The sequence below is a fragment of the Myotis lucifugus genome, unplaced genomic scaffold (assembly GCF_000147115.1).
Source record: "Myotis lucifugus unplaced genomic scaffold, Myoluc2.0 scaffold_312, whole genome shotgun sequence".
In the NCBI taxonomy this organism is placed as follows: domain Eukaryota; kingdom Metazoa; phylum Chordata; class Mammalia; order Chiroptera; family Vespertilionidae; genus Myotis; species Myotis lucifugus.
In genome coordinates, this window is record NW_005871360.1 from 1,111,936 (window position 1) to 1,132,122 (window position 20,187).

The window sequence follows — 20,187 nt, forward strand, 5'->3', positions numbered from 1 at the left end:
GGGCAAGTACAAGAAAATCTCTTTTATTACTTGGCAAAGCATGATAATGCTTACCTTCTGCATAATAACTTGAAAAAGCTTATTTCAATTTCATAAAATTTTCTACTGCTATTGTCATGTAAGTCTCTTGAAGAAGCATCCAACTGTACTGGGTTCAATAAGTTGGGAAGTCTGCCATAACATTATGTCCCTCAGCTCACTAGTCAGCATAAGGTGCAGCTGCCTTGAACCCTGGCCAGACATTACTGTCAGAAGACTTCATAATAAAATTGTTTTCATGCTAACCTTAAATTTGTCCAACTGTACAAACTCCAAGGACACTGTATGGGATAATCAATTTCTCACATAGCTTTAACTTTGAAAATGGCTAGCTGCAGCCCAGCTGGCCTGGCTCAGTGGTTGAGCATTGACCTATGAACCAGGAGATCACTATGATTGATTACAGGTCAGGGCACATGCCCAGATTGCGGGCTCAATCCCTAGTGTGGGGAATGCAGGAAGCAACCGATCAATGTGTCTCCCTCATCATTGATGTTTCTATCTCTCTCTCCCTCTCCCCTCTTCTCTGAAATCAATAAAATATATGCTGTATAAAAGAAAATGGCGAGCTCCAAACTGCCATTTAAGTCACTGTATAATGAAAACCCCCATAGTCCTCCTCACTAACAGAACATTTCTGAGGCTGCAACACCTAGTGTGAATGAAAAAAAACTTTATTCTCTTAATATGCATGAAAATAGCAACAGTTAATATTTAATCATACATACTATGTGTTAGGCACCATGCTACTTTATCTCTAGACTTCACAACTCCATGAGTTAAGAATTACCATCCCCATTTTGCAGATGAGGAAACTGAACTGAGGCTCATAGAAGGGTCCCACCGCTAGCAAGAGAATGCAGAAGCCTCCTATATTTTTTATCAGCCCTTCTCTGTACATAAGGCACGTGAGACCTGAAAGCATCGATTATATAATTTATTAGTTAACCCACAAGTTTTAGAAAATGCTAGGCTGAGCTATGTATGCTGTGCCTACTTCGTGGGAAACTGAGGGGCCTTACCTTTCAGAGTTTATGCATTCCATTTTTAAAAGTGTAACATATCCAAATTTCTTCCAGGCCCTGACTAGGGATCTATGCCAATTCTGTATCTGGGTGTATTAATTATGGAATATGGAAGATCATTAAACCAGTATAATTATCTCAAAACACTGAAAATATTGTGTAACATTTAGTCAAAACTCAGATATTTCTTCAGAACCCAAGTTTATTCTGGTAATAAGCCTCAGAAGTAGGCCTAGAATTTTACCACTCATTACAGACATGTCTACTATAAATTATAGAATCCACTGTTTAAAGACATATTTACCCCCAGGTAAAAAAGCAAGGAGTGAAAAGATGAGTACTCAATATGTCAGAAGAAGCTATTTGGTCTCAAATATGGCCAAATATGCCAACTTTTGTTAAACTTAGGTGTGTCCACTTACTCTAATCACACCAGTATCCTACTATATTAAATATGACATAGGTCTTACTGTTTCAAATATTATACATAGGTGGGCTTCCCATATGACTTTATCCTTTCATTACTTAAAAGTCCTTTTAATCAATGACATTTAAGCTAAAAGCAAAGGGTTTCTTCAGAATTACAATTGGGCAAAACCATATATATATATATATATATATATAATCACACACAATTTTCTTTTCTGGACAATCTTATTAGAAAAAAATCATCTGTTATTTACTACGCCTTACTCTTTTACAAAGCACCTCTTCACCTTTTACTTAGTTAACTTGCTATCCCGGGTCAACTAGACACGAGGCATGATAGCCTCAACAATCGAAGTTTCTCTAAAAAAAGCAAGGTCAAAGAACAGAGGCACCTCTGCACCCAGGAACATATAAAAGAGAACGACAAAAAACTTCACACACACCGGGCTTCGGGGGACATCCTACGGCTCAGCCACAACGCGTGTAAATCTGATCCCTGGAGTGCGGGGCACTGACAGTCATTCAACTTTCTTTTCGATCTCCCCATTGTGCTAGTCCTGGCACTACAGGCAAGATGTACCGACACTTCACCAAACGCCTTCTCTGCTGTCTGGACATTCTCGCGGCGCCAGGCCGGGGTCCGCGGCCATGGGGCGGGCCGGGCAGCCGGGGGCAGCGGCGGCGCGCGGCGCCCAAGAGAACCACGCGCGGCACCCGTTCCCCGCAGGCCTGCTGCGGCTGGTTCCCGAGCTCCGGGGCTGCAAGGCCGCGGCAGCAGCCATGGCAGGGACGAAGGGACCTTTCCCCTGCCTCCTCCGCTAGGCCTCGAGGAGGTTTGCTTTTCAGTTGGGGCCGTTGGGCAGCAGGTGGGCAGCAGGTAGTGGAATTCAGCTGCAACCGCAGCTGCGGGCCGGGAGAGCCGGGCTCCCTCGGAACCCGACCTGCTGGTGGGCTGGCAGCAGGCACCTCGGCGGGGCCTGGCTGGAGGCCGACGGCTCGGTGGGGAAGGCCACCTTCTCCCTCACACACCACATCTCTCCCCAGCCTGCCTCCTCTCCGTTAGCGCTACCGGTTGGCCGGCGGGGGAGGGGAGCGAGGCGCGTTATTCCCGGGGAACTGGAAGGGGGAGGGGACGGCATCACTTACCCGCGTTACTGAGGAGGAGGAGGCGGTTGGAGCGCGGCGCGGCGGGGCGGCGGCGGGGCTGGGTGGGTGCAAGTCAGAGTCTTACGAAAGGGAATTAACCCCATCACCAGCCCGGACACCGGCTCCAGCGGCAGCCGCGGCTGGCAGAATCCCGCCCCTTCCCACCACGTACTAGCTCCGCCTATTTGTTCTCTTTGAGGGAAGTCGACAAATCATAGGCTGCATACCGTCGGAGTGACATGAGGCTCATCCAATCACGCTTAGACAAACGGCCTTCTCTCCACCCCTTTATCTCCTCCTGGGCCGCGGGAGAACCGTGCCAAGTCTTCCTCCACCCTCAAGGGACAAGGGACCAATCGGTGATTAGTATCCGCCCTTGAAGGACGCAAAGGGTAACCAATGGAAAACTAAGAGGACAGCCATTTTGCCCACTTGAAAAAGAGCCACCTTTTCCCACGAGTTGGAGCCTGAGGTGGGGGAGTTGTGGGAGTTTTCCCTGACCTGGAGATATTGGAAAGACAACCATTTTTTCAAGGAGCATTTATAATGCTTTGTAGGAGTAAAATAAAATTTTCATCCTCCATGTGGGGAGATGAGAGGCACGCTGCTTAAAAGCTTGACTCCTCCCCTTAGCGGTAACGGGTTCTAAGCCGAACACCTGGTTTCTCTAAGGAAGGCGGGGTGATTGCCCTTTTCGATCTAGAAGAGCGAACTACACTTCCCAACATGCTTTGCTCCCGCTCAATCCTTTTCTCAGTTTACTTCCCTCGGCAGCCTGACGGGAATTGTAGTTTTGGGGAGATCCATGCCGCCTCCTTGACCAATAAGAAGGGACAAACTTTTGAATAATTTGGAGTTTGGGGAGGAGAGCTAGTTGTCTTGAGGCTGCAGTGAATCGGTTTCACCGCTGTAACGGAAGAGATGAGGGATAGAAGAGCATGCTAGAGCAGAGTTTTCTCAGAACACCATAGCTGGTGTAGATTCCTGGTGTTTGAACTGCTACTTTCAGTTTGTCCCTTTGAAGTCACTTCCGCTTTGGGCGGATACAAGCTAAACGTGTGGCGGGAGTTGGAGATTCTTCAGCGAATACACCAGGTGTGGCCGTCTGGGAGTGGGATGGCGGGCAAGTCGATAGTTTCTTGCATGAGAGATAGAAAATTGAACGTAATTTAATTGCATTTTAAGAAAGAGTGGGTGAGATGGGGTAGGGGTAGTTCCTAAGTCCATAATGCCACTCTCCACCCAGCCTTCAATCCCAGAGTCCCATTTTTCTTGTGTTTGGACTTGCTCACTATTGCACGCATTTATTTGTTGTGGGGGCCTCTAATGCCTTTAGCCGCTGTCGGTACCCACGGCTTCCTGCCATCAGTTTGACGAAAAAACCGGCTCTGAAGTTTTGAGCTAACTCCTCCCACTTTTACAAACGTCTGAAGACTAGTTCAAAGGAAAAATGTTCCAGAAGGGCTCAGGATTGATCCTAAAAAATGGTGACTTTACCTTGTTGTCGTTGAGTAAAGCATACACGTGGCGACAGATACCAGCTGTAATACACTGATGAATAAAGATATTTATGTACTTTGGAGCCCATAGCCTAATTTTAGCACATTAGGCTCTGGTTTATGCCCTCCTCCGGGTGCAAATTTGAGTGTATTTTTTGCTGTTTGACGTTTCTTTTGAGTTACCTTGGGAAATTCATTGAATTAAGACGCACAAGGAAAGAGAAGGTTTTTCCTCCCCAAGACTAACCTCATTTTTCTATCATTTTGACTAAGACTTTCTCAGATAAATTCTAAGTTTTCCCCAGGGTCTCATTGAGACTGACTTTTATAAACAATCTTGTAAATATTTATTTAGCACTTATACTGTATTAGGCACTATTCCAGCCTTTGGGGATAAAGCAGTGCCAAAAAGACAGGCATTCTTCTTTGTCCAAAAGTAGTGAGGAAGACAAAGGCCAAAGAAAATTAGAGGTAATGTTTTTTTGTTTAATATTTTTAAAAATTTATTTCAGAGAGGAAAGTAGAGGGAGAGATAGAAACATCCATGATGAGAGAAAATCAGGAGTAGGCTGCCTCCTGCACACCTCCTACTGGTGATGGAGCCAGAAACCCAGGCATGTGCCCTGACCAGGAATCCAACCATGACCTCTTGGTTCATGGGTCTGTGCTCAACCACTGAGCCACATGGGCCAGGCTACTAATTTTTTAATCTCTCTCTAAATCAAGTTTTCATTAGTCATGTTTTCTGTATTCATTCTGTCACCTCTTTCCATTCTAACTTTGTATTAAACTAAGCATATTTTCTCCCCCCCTTTTTTTAACTGAAGCACAAAAAAGTCTTTGTCTAATACTCATCAGTTGTTTATGCACCAACTAGATGGTAAATTTTATAGTTAATGCTTCTAGATATAGGGATATAACCATACCTTTCAGCCAAACAGTGTTGTCTCTCATTTTTTTTTTATTGCTTAAAGTATTACAAAGAGTATTACATATGTCTCCTTTTTTTCCCCGCCCTTGAAAATCCCCTGGCCTCCCCTACCCCCCAGTGTCTATGTCCATTGGTTATGCTTATATGCATGCATACAAGTCCTTCGGTTGATCCCCCCCCCAGCCCCCCAACCCTCCCAGGCTTTCCCGCTGTAGTTTGACAGTCTATTCGAGGCAGCTCTGCCTCTGTATCTATTTTTGTTCATAAGTTTATAATGGTCTTTATTATCCATAAATGAGTGAGATCATGTGGTAATTTTCTTTCATTGACTGGCTTATTTCACTTAGCATAATGCTCTCCAGTTCCATCCATGCTGTTGCAAATGGTAAGAGTTCCTTCTTTTTTTACAGCAGCATAGTATTCCATTGTGTAGATGTACCACAGTTTTCTAATCCATTCATCTATTGATGGGCACTTAGGCTGTTTCCAGATCTTAGCTATGGTGAATTGTGCTGCTATGAACATAGGAGTGCATATATCCTTTCTGATTGGTGTTTCTGGTTTCTTGGGATATATTCCTAGAAGTGGGATCACAGGGTCAAATGGGAGTTCCATTTTTAGTTTTTTGAGGAAACTCCATACTGTCTTCCATAGTGGCTGCACCAGTCTGCATTACCACCAGCAGTGCACGAGTGTTCCTTTTTCTCCACATCCTCTCCAGCAGTTGTTGTTTGTTGATTTGTTGATGATAGCCATTCTGACAGGTGTGAGATGGTACCTCATTGTTGTTTTGATTTGCATCTCTTGGATGATTAGTGACTTTGAGCATGTTTTCATATGTCTCTTGGCTTTCTGAATGTCCTCTTTTGAAAGGTGTCTATTTAGGTCCTTTGTCCATTTTTTGATTGGATTGTTTATCTTCCTTTTGTTGAGTTGTATGAGTTCCCTATAAATGTTGGAGATTAAACAATTATCGGTGATAACATTGCCAAATATGTTTTCCCATGTAGTGGGCTTTCTTGTTGTTTTGTTGATGGTTTCTTTTGCTGTGCAGAGGCTTTTTATTTTGATGTAGTCCCATTTGTTTATTTTCTCTTTGGTTTCCAATGCCCTAGGAGCTGTATCGGTGAAGAAATTGCTTCGGCATATGTCTGAGATTTTGTTGCCTTTGGATTCTTCTAGTATTTATATGGTTTCCCGTCGTATATTTAAGTCCTTTATCCATTTTGAGTTTATTTTTGTGTATGGTTTAAGTTGGTGGTCTAGTTTCATTTTCTTGCATATATCTGTCCAATTTTCCCAACACCATTTATTGAAGAGACTATCTTGGCTCCATTGTATGTTCTTGCCTCCTTTGTCAAATATTAATTGAGCATATTGGTTTGGGTCGATTTCTGGGCTCTCTATTCTATTCCATTGATCTATATGTCTGTTCTTATGCCAGTACCAGGCAGTTTTGAGAACAATGGCTTTGTAATACAGCTTCATATCTGGTATTGAGATCCCACTTACTTTGTTCTTTCTCAGGATCGCTGCAGCTATTCGGGGTCTTTTTTTATTCCCGATGAATTTTTGGAGAGCTCGTTCTAGGTCTGTGAAATATGCTGTTGGTATTTTAATGGGTAGTGCGTTGAATTTATAGATTGCTTTGGGTAGTATGGACATTTTAATGATCTTGATTTTACCAATCCAAGAACTTTGTTGCTTTGAGTGGAGCTCAGAGCCAGCCCCGGCAGGTGGGAAGCTGGCTTCCTCCATCATTGGGGCAACCAAGCCTACTGCTTGGTCCAGCTCCGTTCCTGCCGGCCACCATCTTGGTTGGGTTAATTTGTATATAGTCGCTCTGATTGGCTGGTGGGTTTGGCTTAAGGCATAATGAGGGTATGGTCAATTTGCATGTTTGTCTTTTATTAGTGTAGATTAGTTTTCTATAGGTTGTTTTTATTCTATATAAATGATTCTGTTATGTCATCTGTTAATTATATACACCTTTTCTTTCTCCTTTTCCGTTTGCCTTATTCAACAGATCTGATTCCACTTTTAAATAAAATATGAGGTAGTAGACATTTTTTGTATTGTCTGACCTTGCATGGAAAGCTTTCAACAGTTTAAGTATGATGATGGGTGGGGCAGGGGGTTGGTAAAACTCTTTCATCATATGAAGGAAATTTTCTATTTTTTCTGCGTCAGAGAGCTTTTGCTGTGAATGGATTTTGAACTTTATCCAATGTCCCTCGCCCCAGTCCAATGACCGTGCACATTACTTTGTTATTGTTGAGAATTACATTGATTGCGTTTTTCCACCATGTATTTCTTAACAGTGTAATTGAGATATAATTCATATACCATAGAATTTAATCATTTTACAATTCTGTGGGTTTTGATATACTCAGAGTTGTGGGATCATCATCATGATCTAATTTTAGAAATTTTTCATCACTCTAAAAAGAAACCCAGTATTCATTAGCAGTTGCTCTCTATTCTCCACTGCCCTACTCTCCTCCATCCCCCATTCTATTAAAACATTTTTTAAAAATAAAAGTGGCTTTAGCCCTAGCCGGTTTGGCTCACTGGATAGAGCGTCGGCCTGGGGACTGAAGGGTGGGTTCGATTCCAGTCAAGGGCATGTACCTTGGTTGCAGGCACATCCCCAGTAGGGGGCGTGCAGGAGGCAGCTGGTCAATGCTTCTCTCTCATCGATGTTTCTAGCTCTCTATCCCCACATCCTCTCGGTAAAAAATCAAAAAAAATATATTTTTTAAAAAAACTGTTACCCTTGAATATATAAAAAGAATTAACTCCTAAAGCTTAAAAAAAGTAGCTTTACGTTCATTGTTTATCTTTATAAATATAGTGACTAATTCAGTCCTTATAGAATAAATCATATAAGTTGTAATGTGACCTCAATGTAGCAGATTTTTTTTCCTTGGAGTTTTTGTTAGAATTTTTTGCATTGTAGAAAAAAGCAAAGATAATAGATTATATAATGTGTTTTTAAAAAAATTTTTTTAGCTTTTGGCCAGTTTTTCCCCACTAAAGCCGGCATCCCTCATACCCTTGACCCTGAGAGGTGCTTCTTAGCTGCTATTACTTATAGAAATTAGGCATGGCTCTTTCTGCTGTTGCCACTCTTGCCAGAATGTGTTTCACTTAATCCCTGCTCCTTTGAGTTTTGACTTTCTGGATTAAAGTCTAGAATGGGTCTATCTGATTAGAAAACCTAATAGCTATAAGGCAGGCTGGGAATGCAAGAATCTGGTATTGCCAGATTTTTTATTGGGAGGTGATATCTGATTCCCATTCAGATTTGAAATGTGAGGACATTTCAGGGGACCCAGATGTTGAGTGGCCCCATTACTATCTCATGTCTACTCCCAAATAACACACATCCAGCTTTGTTCTTTGTTCTTCAGATGTATTTATTTCCAAACCTATTTGGCATTTGCATTTCATATTTTATAGCCTTTTCTAACTTTTTATATTTCTAAAAGATCTATTAATTTTTGTTTTCCTGAATCCATTTCTTCCTTAGTCTTTAATATCTCAGTAACTTGCATTATCTCATTGCTGTAAATGTACATCTTGATTTCCCATTACTCTCATTTTCCACAGGTACTCCATCAGCAAGTCACGTTTGCTTTACTTCAGATACATTCCCCAATCTCTGCAGTTCCATAGTTAACCTAGTGAGACTTTGAAAAGCATCTTGATTATACTGTGCTTTACCCATGTTGCATCACCATTTCTGTTCACTCCAATTTCACTTTTACTTTCTAGTAGAAACATCATGATAGTGTCATAGGCATGATGAAATGTCCCTAGTGGCATCCAATGGGGCAAGTTCCAGCCTCTCCATTAATGGTTTATTTTAATCAGAAGGTTTCTAACCAACATTATATATCAATCCATATGTCCTTAATATTCAGGCAAGTCTATTGCTATTATGTGGAAACTGAATAGAGGGCATAACAAACTAAAATGAAATGAATCACAAAACTGTCCAGAATATTATCAGAGCACTTAACAGGCCATATTGTAAAACCTCTTTACCTGTTTGTCTTCCTCATCAAAATAAACTCCTTGAAAGTAGAGGTTGCATCATTTCAAGAGAATCAGCAATTCCTAATGAGTGCCTGGCACTCTGCAGGGATCTTTTCAATAAATAAATTAATTAATGCTATTATCTTATCATATGTAATGTTATATATATCTTTAAATGTAAGAAATTGGTTTGAAAGTTATAAAAAGAGTAATTTTGTAGGAGTAACAAAATAAGATGCTTCCTCAAAGTGAAATTGAAAGCAATGTTTCTGGTGAGAGAGTATGTATTTATATGCAATGTAAATACAGTGTTCTCACAAATATTTGAGGATGTGATATGCTACTATTTGTGAAGAGTAGCTTTGAGAATCATTTCTTCCTTCAGATTCTTTAGTAGAGCTCTCCTTAATTAACCTGGTTATTGTTCCCATTCCATTTCAGAAGTGCATTCTCTGTCTCTCAAACACAGGAGCTATCACAATGCCCTGAATAGTTCCCAGCTTGACCACTCTGCTTTGGCAACACTGTCTCCTACAGGAAGTGAGGATTTAGGTAGAGATAATTCAGCCCAACAGCACAAGAATGGACGTGCTCTTGACCTTAATCAAACCCAGGACCCTTCAGTTCGCAGGCGTACACTCTATCCACTGAGCCAAACGAGCTAGGGAATGGCTTACAATTTTAATAGATAATTTTTTAACTTTACTATGGCATGGAAACCATACTCCAAATTTTGAATTTTAACCTTTTCCTGGGCTGGCAGTCTGTGGTATGATACTATGTGGTGATGCATGCGATTAGAAGGGTAAACAATTGATACTATAGCTTGTAGTATTCAATGCATTTTTACTATAACTTTTTAAAACTTGATTTGTAATCCTCTTGTAAGTCAGGAAGTGTGTGTGTGTGTGTGTGTGTGTGTGTGTGTGTGTGTCTACATTTATATTCTTAAGAGAGGTTCTTGTAGAAATGTTTTCTTTTCAAACAGTTTTATCTGATTTTTCTGGATGCTAAGTATATAGCCCATTTATATAAATGAATAACAAGGAACAATTATTGAGTTCTGGGTAAAGCATTGGGCACAGCCTGTGGGCAAGTGGGACTCTTTCTTAGAGAGAAGCCAAGTTCATCAGGCTGGTGTTGCTCAGTGGTAGAGCAGCTACCCATGAACTAGGATGTCATGGTTTGATTCCTGATCAGGGCACATGCCTGGGTGAGGGCTTGATCCCTAGTGTGGGTTGAGGAGGAAGCAGCAAATGGAAGATTCTCTCTCATCATTGATGTTTCTATCTTGCTCTACTTCTCTCTTCCTTTCTCTGAAATCAATAAAACAAAGAGAGAGAGAAGCCAAATCCTTCTAGCATATCAAAATTTAGTTGGTAAAGAAATGAGAGGCTTTTTAAAAAGCATTTCATGAAGAAGATAATACTGTGAAAAAATACATGGTATGCCATAAAGCAGTGGAACAAATAAAGAATCTTACTGCATAATAGAAAAACATGGTAATTGACTGTACCTCCCCTATGCCTCCCATTGGCTAATCAGCGAGATATGCAAATTAACTGCCAACAAAGATGGCAGCTGGCAGCCATGGAGCTGGAGTGAGCAGGAGGCTTGCTTGCTCCAGTGATGGAGGAAACCAAGGTTCCCCACCTGCCACGGCCTGCTCTAAGCTACACTCAAGGCAACAAAGTTTCAATTATAGAAGGTAAATAAACCCCAATTACCTGCTGCCAGGCGCCATTGCCATGAAGCTGGAGCGAATAAAAAAAACAGCAAAAAAAGGAAAGGCTGGGAGCTTCAGTCGCCAGGGGACTTGGTCAGTCTGAAAACAGCCATCACCCCCTCACCCAGGCTGGCCAGGCACCCCAGCAGGACCACCCCCTGATCCGGGACACCATTCAGGGCAAACCAGTCGGCCCCCACCCGTGCACCAGGTCTCTATTCTGTATAATAAAAAGATAATATGCAAATTGACCCTAACAGCAGAACAACTGGGAATGACTGGTCACTATGACACATACTGACCACCAGGGGTCAGACGCTCAATGCAGGAGCTTCCCCCTGGTGGTCAGTGCGCTCCCACAGGGGGAGCTCTGCTCAGCCATAAGCCAGGCTGATGGCTGCCAGTACAGTGGTGGTGGTGGGAGCCTCTCCTGCCTCCTCAGCAGCGCTAAGGATGTCCGACTACAGCTTAGGCCTGCTCCCCGCTAGCAAGTGGACATCCCCCGAGGGCTGCCGGGCTGTCAGAGGGATGTCTGACTGCCAGCTTGGGCCCGGTCCCCCAGGGATCGGGCCTAAGGCAGCAGGTGGACATCATCTAAGGGGTCCCAGACTGCAAGAGGCCATAGGCCAGGCTGAGGGACACCCCTTAGTGCACAAATTTTTGTGCACCGGGCCTCTAGTGTTTTATAATAGACTAGAGGCCTGGTGCACAAAAATTTGTGCACTGGCGGGGGGTGGTGTCCCTCAGCCCCACTAGTGCCCTCTCACAGTCTGGGACCCCTTGGAAGATAACACCCTGCTGGCTTAGGCCTACTACCGGGTGGCAGAGGGCAGGCCCTATCCCCAGGTGCAGCCCCTGGTCTGGCTCAGAGCAGGGCCGATTGGGGAGTTGGGTCACTGCCCCCTGTCATGCACAGAGCAGGGTGGATCAGGAGGTTGCGATGCCACCACCAGTCACTCACAGGGTAGGGCCAATTGGGGGTTTGGGGTACCGCCCCCTGTCACACTCAAGGCAGGGTCGATGGGGAGGTTGTGCCACCACCCCCTGTCATGCACAGAGCAGGGCCGATTAGGGGGTTGGGGCTCCATACCCTGTCACCCACAGAGCAGGGCCGATCAGGGGGTTGAGGTACTCCCCCCTGTCACACACAGGGCAGGGCCGATGGGGAGGTTGTGGCTCCACCCTGTCACACACAGAGCAGGGCCCATGTGGGGGTTGGGGCGCCACACGCTGTCACACACAGAGAAGGGCCAATCAGGGGGTTGGGGAGCTCCCCCCTATCAGGCACAGAGCAGGACCAATAATGGGGTTGGGGCACCTTCCCTTGTCAAGAACAGAGCAGGGCGGAAAGGGAGGTTGCCCCCTGTCACACAGCCCCAGGGCGATCAGGGGGTTTGGGCGCTGCCCCCTGTCACGCTGCTCCAGGGGCCAGGATGACTCGCAGCTCCGCTGATCCCAGTGCTGGGAGGCTTCGCGGCTCCGCTTGACACTGGGGCAGTGAGGCCTCACTGCTCCGTTGATCCCAGTGCTGGGAGGCCTCACTGCTCCGCTGACCCGGTGCTGGGAGGCATATTACCCTTTTACTATACAGGATAGAGGCCTGGTGCACAGGTGGGGGCCAGCTGGTTTGCCCCGAAGGGTGTCCTGAATCAGGGTGGGGGTCTCACTTGGGTGCCTGGCCAGCCGGGGTGTGGGTCTGAGGGCCGTTTTCAGGCTGGCGGGTGACTGAAGCTCCCAACCTCTCCTTTTTTTCTTTTTTTCTTTTTATTCTGGGATTTATTTACCTTCTATGGCTGTCTTGAGCTGAGAGCCGGCTTTAGCTCTGAGGCTCAGCTCCAGCTCTGAGGCCTCGGCTGCTGAAAGCAGGTATCTGGGTTTGTTTGGGTTCTATAATTGAAACACTGTTGCAACTACAGCTCCGGCTGGCTGGCTGAAAGCATGGGGATTGTTTAGCTTCTATAATTGCAACATCGTTTCTTAGACTGCACCTCAGAGGCTGGCAGCGGCAGGCGGGGAACCTTGGCTTCCTCCATCACTGGAGCAAGCAAGCCTCCTGTTCGCTTCAGCTGCCTGGCTGCCGGCCACCATCTTGGTTGGCAGTTAATTTGCATATCGCCTTGATTAGACAATGGGAAGTGTGTCGGAGGTATGGTTAATTACCATGTTTGTCTATTATTAGATAGGATGATACATTTAAATCTATAGTGAAAAATTTGAATGATATATAGGAACAATCTGTGTGATGTGTAGTTCTTAAGAAGTCACATTCAGTTACTATTCATTTAGAAAGTTAAGAGTCTTTGCAATCAGAAGACTAATAATGTGGTTTTGAAAATCTTGGATCTTTACTATTTATTTGTCAGGTCATAACAGATCAAAATGTATTATTCACTTTTCACCCTACTCATTGCACAAGCATTTCATAGAGATTGCTGGATGAAGAGGTGCTCTCAAGCAGCACAGAATAACAAGCAGGCAAACCACCAGAATAATGCAGCAAGTGCAGATCTATGTACTAATGTTCTTAAAGCACAGATGGAGTATGCAAGAAGAAAAATCCGAGAAATCTTCACTGAGGAGGTCTTATTTGAGTTGTCTTTTAGGATGAAAATAAGTTTTTCTGGCTGGCCAGAGGAGGCGGGGAGTAGTATCTGCTTTAATCACACTTGACTCTGTTTGCTCTGCTGCTAAGAAATATATCATATATAGCAATAATGAGACAAATGAAAGGGATCAATTCATAATTTGTGTTAAACCCTTCAAATAAGTTACAGAATGTAGTTCATAAACCAAGTTATGAGTCAAATTGCAACTTCTCAGTATATCAATATATTCTCAATTTGTGAAATTCAGTTGTTCTCATTGTTCATATAGATGTAAGCTCTTTATAATATTCATTGAAAAAACTTTGAGTTATAGATCTATATGTTTTAAACAAGAAAATAAGTTTTAAGTTGTAGACTTCTCTGCATGAGTAATATGAAATATTCCATGACATTCTGAAATGGTTTATTCTTTGGGAAAATGTTGCAGTTTGATTTTTTTTTATTTCCATAAGACTTTTTAATAAAAAAGAATTGCATAGTGAAATGCAAGTGAGACATTTTAATAATTCTTTTTTAATTAATTGCCAGCATTGGTTCTTTTTTCAATTTTTAAAAAAATATAATTTTATTGAATTTTTTTACAGAGAGGGAGAGGTAGAAACACAGATAAGAGAGGAAACATCGATCAGCTGCCTCCTGCACACCCCCCACTGGGGATATGTCTGCAACCAACATACATGCCCCTGAACGGAATTGAACCCGGGACCCTTGATTCCGCAGGCCGACGCTCTATCCATTGAGCCAAACCGGTCAGGCTTTTTAAAATTTTTAATCTTTAATTTCTTTATTGGTTAAGGTATTACATATGTGTCCTCAACCCCCCTTAACCCCCACTCCTCCCCCACTCATGCTTTCATCCCCCTGTTGTCTGTGTCCATTGATTGGGCTTATATGCATGCATACAAGTCCTTTGGTTCATCTCTCCCCCTTACCCCCACCCCCGCTTAGCTTCCCTCTGAGGTTTGACAGTCTGATTGCTGCCTCTCTGTCTCTGGATCTGTCCCTCTTCATCAGTCTATGTTGTTCACTATATTCCACAAAGAACTGAGGTCATGTGGTATCTTCAAGAGAAAACTTTCAAAACATTACTATACTATGAATAAATAAAAATTATACAATATAAAATTACTATGAATTTAAAACAAAGGCACAACTCAATAATAAGGGGAAATGTTTTTAGAGTGCACTCAATTTTTAACCTGTAGAAAAGTGAAAGCTATCCTTATTATACAAAACATAATTTTAGATACTTTAATTATTCTTGGGTAGACAGTGTAGAAAGTGCTAGACTTTTTAAAAAGTATTTTATAGTGTACTTAGTATTAGGTATACTGGAATGAGGCAGAAAATGATGACAAGCATAGAGAGGATTTTGAATCTCAACAGGATATATATACATCTTTTTTTTTTTTTTTTTAGAAAATGGGGGAAATAACTTAGTATAATATATACAAATAATACTTATTAGACATCATATAAAAAATAAGAACAAATAGTAAATGCCAACAATGGAATTGGTAGCATGTAAGAAATTTTATTTGCTTTGTCCATTTAACAAAATTCCTGTTGTTACAAATCAATATATATTACTTTGCAATTACATTCTAGGCTCCAGTACATGCTATCTTAAAAAAGAACACTTTCATAGAAATTTTAGGGCTGAGTAGAAGGGAGGAGTATTGCAGTTTCTATTCCAAAAATTTTAAAATGTTCATAAAGTCTTTTGCATCATGCAGATATTCATGAATGGCATATGTAGGGGGTATAGTAAGTTGGATAGAGGGTAAGGCAGTATCTGGGATGTGTGGTCTTCCTTGTGCTATGTGGTATTAAAAGGGGCCGTCTGCTCATATTGCTGGGATGGTTGTAGAGATGGTGGTGGTAGAGGTGCATAAAAATGTTGGCTCTAGATCTGCAAATGCACTTTCCTAATTAATCAAGGACATAGTATACGTACTGACTACCAGTATATCCCTTACTGTTTCAATATAAAGTCAGAGGAATATAATGTGTTCCTCCTTTCTAGGTTATGTCATTTCAGCTATTAAAATGGAAGAAGTTATTCTGTTGAAGCTAACTTGCATTAATTAAAGAACTTTATGTTACAAACTATAGGAAATGGCTTAGGCTAATTGAGGAAAAGAAATCAAGAACTTAACTGAACTTAGTAAAGGAAGGCTAATGACTTAGTCACGGTTTAAACAGCCCAGTATTTCAAAGGAGAGGAATTGAAGCAAGCCTAGCAGTGGAAAAACCTTCAAGTGAGTTGCAGACAAAGGATAACTCACTACTACCACCATCCCCAATCTCTCTCTCTCCTGTTTTACTCTTCCAAGTTATCAGTACAGATTGGTCATGGATAGATGTTTACTCGGGGTAACTAGGTCGGATAATGACAGGAAGGTAGAGAAGTAATGACTTTACTTAACTAGTCTGGCTTGCCTACATATTTGGCAGAAAACAGAGCCTTTTTTCAAAGGAAGAAGTAAAAAAATACTCAGATAAGAACAGCAGCAACTATAATCCATCTCTTACCTTCTGTGTACTTGTGGACACACGAGTGCACATATAGTTCTTTTACATGTGTTTTTATGGGGAAGAATGCAGCACAAAATGAAAAGTTACAAGATAATCTAAGATGTATACATAAAGGTGTCCAAAATATCATAGTACAGGTTTAAGCTTTAATAATTTCAAAAGGGTAAAAGCTACAAATTATAAAGATCATTTAAAAGTGGATTTATTTTATTTTCCATTTTCCCGAATAGTTTTGGGAATTATAAATAATACTTTTTGAATTTTATTTTTTCTTTCATATCCTCTGAGGATGGCACAGAGAGAAAAATTAACATTGGTAGTTAAAAATATACAGAGTCAAATAAGTATAAATGACATGGATGTAAATAAAAATGTAAATTGTGTTTTTCAACAGCTGGTAGCTGTCACCCTTCTAAAGTTATTAAACTTAAATATGCACTATGACATTTTAGAAACCTGCATATATACATGTTAATCTAAATATTAGGGTATCCTGTAATTGTTAATTGTGTGCTCATCCTTCCCCATGGATACATATGTATAAGGAGTGTATATGCACCTGTGTTTCCACAAGTTTATAGAATTTTAGAGGTGGATTATAATTGCTTTTGCTTTCATCCATGCAGTACCTTTTTATACTTCCACAATGTCTGTCTACCAGCCAAATAATGGTGCAGCTGAATACATTAGAGGAAGGTATTGAAAAAACGTATATCTTCATTTAAAGAAAGGGATATAGAAAAATATGTAAATTTGTTAACAAAGACCAATTGCATAGAAATGTGGGGGTGAATACAGGGGAGAAGAATTACAATCTGTACTATCAAGATTTTGTAGTCTTTGCAGTCTTTTGCATTAAGAATGTTTTCATGGATGGTATATAATAAAGTTGGAGAGAGGGAAGGCAGTATCTGGAATGACTTCTTGCCTCTTAGGAAAATGGTGGATGGTATTAAAAGGGGCTGTCTGCTGAGATAGGTGGTACGGTATAGAGATGGTGGTGGTAGGTATGAGTATAAAGGTTGGATAGTATGTCTGCTTGAAGGGAATGAGCCTCCTCAGTGGAGTTTAACCTTCACATCCTCTCTTCTATGGGCTGAAAAATAGTCTCTTTAGTTGTACAAGGTTGTCTTCATGGCAAAATGTTGGTAATTTAGCGTCTAAATAATGCCTTCTCTTCTTTCTCCTTCTTCCTCCTAATACGTGCTTTGAACTTTAGATGAGCCATGGCATTATGGAAAACATGGCAGCTGAAGCCCTCCCTGACTCCATACTCCACATGGTCCTGAAGGATTTTTAAGCTAGGGAATACCCTGCAGCAGGCCATGCACCTGAACCCACTGTCCAGGGCCACCAGCCACTCAGGCGTCTTAGCGCTGGGATACCCGCCCAGAGCTGGAGGCCATGCTGGACTGTCAGCCTCCTCCCTTTTCTCCTGGGTTCCGCTGTCTAACATGGGCTCATGAGCAATTAGGTGTTTCTTCTCAGACATGTGATAGACGGGGACATTTTTGTGGACCTTTCCAATGTAGGTCATTTCTTCCATTTTGATTTTTTTTGAGGGTGGCTCCCACCCTTCCTTTGTATGGTATAAGAAGGCCACACCCCTTTTCAGTTGTACATGCATATAGTAAATTTTCATGGGCCTTACATCTGTCCCATATACTGGGGACATAAAGGGCTCGTTATTATTAGGTGTGTGGGAAGGAATGTAGGTATGTGAATAGTCAGAGGAGTTCTCCGTTTGCTCCGAGTCCTGGGATACAGTCGTCTCCTTGATTTCTAGGAAAGAAAATTTGAAACATAAAAAGATTAGAAAATATATGTAAGGACTGTAGGAGTTAAGGTACACATGCAGTATGTGACCATGTGATGTAAAAATAGACATATATGTGATATTTCAGAATTCTGTATGTGGTGTGCTATATCGGAGGTGTTTACATGGTATAACTATATCAGAATGAGGATATAGGTTGAGTAGCATGTTCTTCTAGAGTTGTATATATATTCTTGACCATATCTTGGAAGTGTTTCTGTGTTGCTAAAAGAGAATGGCAAATCGGTGAACGCAAGCTTGTTATGTAGTGTGACAGTGCATGTGAACAGTGCAGGGGTGGTACCTGTTTTAATGTGAGACAGTGAGACTGAGTGTGTTATGGGCTTTCAGAATGTTCACCTCTATGAAGGTCTTATGGCCTGGTGGATGAAGTGACATATGATTAGTAGGGACACAACAGATGAAAGTTCATTTTCTTCAGGGCATGTGAGTTTTCCACAGTTTGACCTAAAGAGGTTATCTGTGTGAGGGGAAGTAGATTACTTATGGAACTAGTGTATAAATGGGTGAGTGTGGAAATGATTGTGTGAAGGAATGAGGGTAAGAGTGCATCTAGGTAATGCTGCTAGAGAATGGGAAATACAGATGAAGAAGTAAGGCCTGTGTATATGAGAGAACAAGGGAAAAGTAGGAGAAATGGAGCCTTACCTGGTATGGAGGAGGACAGATGTGTGAGTGAGTGTGTGAGGATCTGATGTTGTGCTCATCTGAAGGGAAGGTTCTGAGTAAACTGTCATATCCATGTCAGCACTGTTCTGTACCTCAGGCACAGCTGTACCAGTGCTGTATGTTGGGGATTTGTGCTGCAGGACTTTGCCAAGTTCTGGAAGACACACTCTCTACCTGTCCCTCCACAGAAGCCTTAGTGCTAGTCCTTCTGCCCTAAAGCCCTTTCCTGTTTTTGAGGGGAAAGTGAACTAATAGGGAGCAGGCTGAGGAATTGAGCTACAGCTCATGACCAAGCTCAGATCCCACCTTTGTATATTCCTTACCATCATCATCAAGACGGGTACGCTTGGATGGGGTGGAGACACCGATAGGATGTTCTGAGAAGGAAGACTTTTCTCCTGCAGCTGGACCACAGGCTGGGTCTTCCACAGGTGACTCGGGCTGAGGGACATTGTCTTGGCTGATGCGGCGTCCTGGGCAATGGAATAAAATAGAACATTGAGATGAAGCATTTCCTGAGGTCTGTGTCAACTCAAAAAGTACATGTTGAGTGGACATGACATGTGAGGCATCATTGCTACACATGACAACTCTTCTCATAGAAACTAATATGAGTTTTCCATTTAAAATTCCATTAACTAAACTATAAGTAAACGTACTAAATGGTGTGTTTTGTGAATATCAGTGAGATTGGGTATCAAAGTGTTATTTGAATGTAATGTGCTTGGTGTTTAAATGCATAATGTGTTGGTTAAAACTGGGTTAAGGTTTAATGTGAGGTTGATTTGGTATTTGCTAATGTGAATATGGGATGAAGTTTGTGTGACTGAAAAGGTTAAGGTTATGTGTGCTTTCTGTCTGGTGTTAGTTCAGCACACATTTATGTATGTAGAATGCATTATCAATAGCAATGTATTTAAGTGCTTTATATATTATACTAGAGGCCTGGTGCACAAAATTTGTGCACTCGGGGCTAGGGGGTCCCTCAGCCCGGCCTGTGCCCTCTCACAGTCTGGGACCCCTCAGGAGATAACGACCTGCTGGCTTAGGCCTGCTCCTGGGTGGCAGAGAGCAGGCCCAATCCCTAGGTGCAGCCGCTGGTGAGGCTCAGAGCAGGGCCAATTGGGGAGTTGGTGCGCTGCCCGGTCATGCACAGAGCAGGGCGGATCGGGAGGTTGCGATGCCACCCTCAGTCACGCTCAGGGTAGGGCCGATTGGGGGGTTGGGGCACCGCCCCCTGTCACACTCAAGGCAGAGTTGATGGGGAGGTTGCGGCGCCACCCCCTGTCACGCACAGAGCAGAGCTGATCAGGTGGTTGGGGTGCTGCCCCCGTTAGTCACAGAGCAGGGCCAATCAGGGGGTTGGGGCGCTGCCGCCTGTCACTCACAGAGCAGGGCCCATCAGGGGGGTTGGGGCTCTGTACCCTGTCACACACAGAACAGGGTCGATCAGGGGGTTTGGTGAGCTCCCCCCCTGTCATGCCCAGAGCAGGGCCCATCAGGGGGTTGAGGAGCTTCCCCCCTGTCACTCACAGAGTTAGGGCCGATAGGGGAGCTGGGGCACCGCCCCCTGTCACACACAGAGCAGGGCGGATCACGGGGTTGGGGTGCTGCACCCTGTCACACTCAGGGCAGAGCCAATGGGGAGGTTATGTCTCTACCCTGTCACACACAGAGCAAGGCCCGTTGAGGGGGGTTGGT

General features: G+C 42.8%; 2 protein-coding genes across 11 annotated transcripts in view; one reads left to right on the forward strand and one right to left on the reverse strand.

Moving 5' to 3' along the window:
- The window catches only part of R3HDM1 (R3H domain containing 1), a 172,819-nt gene extending 170,001 nt beyond the window's left edge, over positions 1 to 2,818 (reverse strand). For 9 of the 10 annotated variants that reach the window (XM_023764021.1, XM_023764018.1, XM_023764017.1 and 6 more), the window contains exon 1: positions 2,640 to 2,785. The gene's annotated coding sequence lies outside the window, so the exon portion shown is untranslated. Of the gene's footprint in view, positions 1 to 2,639 lie in introns of all 10 variants that reach the window. The other variant, XM_006100437.3, reaches the window with a different exon arrangement.
- Positions 2,819 to 3,542: 724 nt separating this feature from the next.
- Positions 3,543 to 20,187, forward strand: part of ZRANB3 (zinc finger RANBP2-type containing 3) — a gene marked incomplete at its 3' end in the record, with an annotated part of 216,291 nt that continues 199,646 nt past the window's right edge. The window contains exon 1 of the mRNA XM_023764016.1: positions 3,543 to 3,734. The remainder of the gene's footprint in view (positions 3,735 to 20,187) is intronic.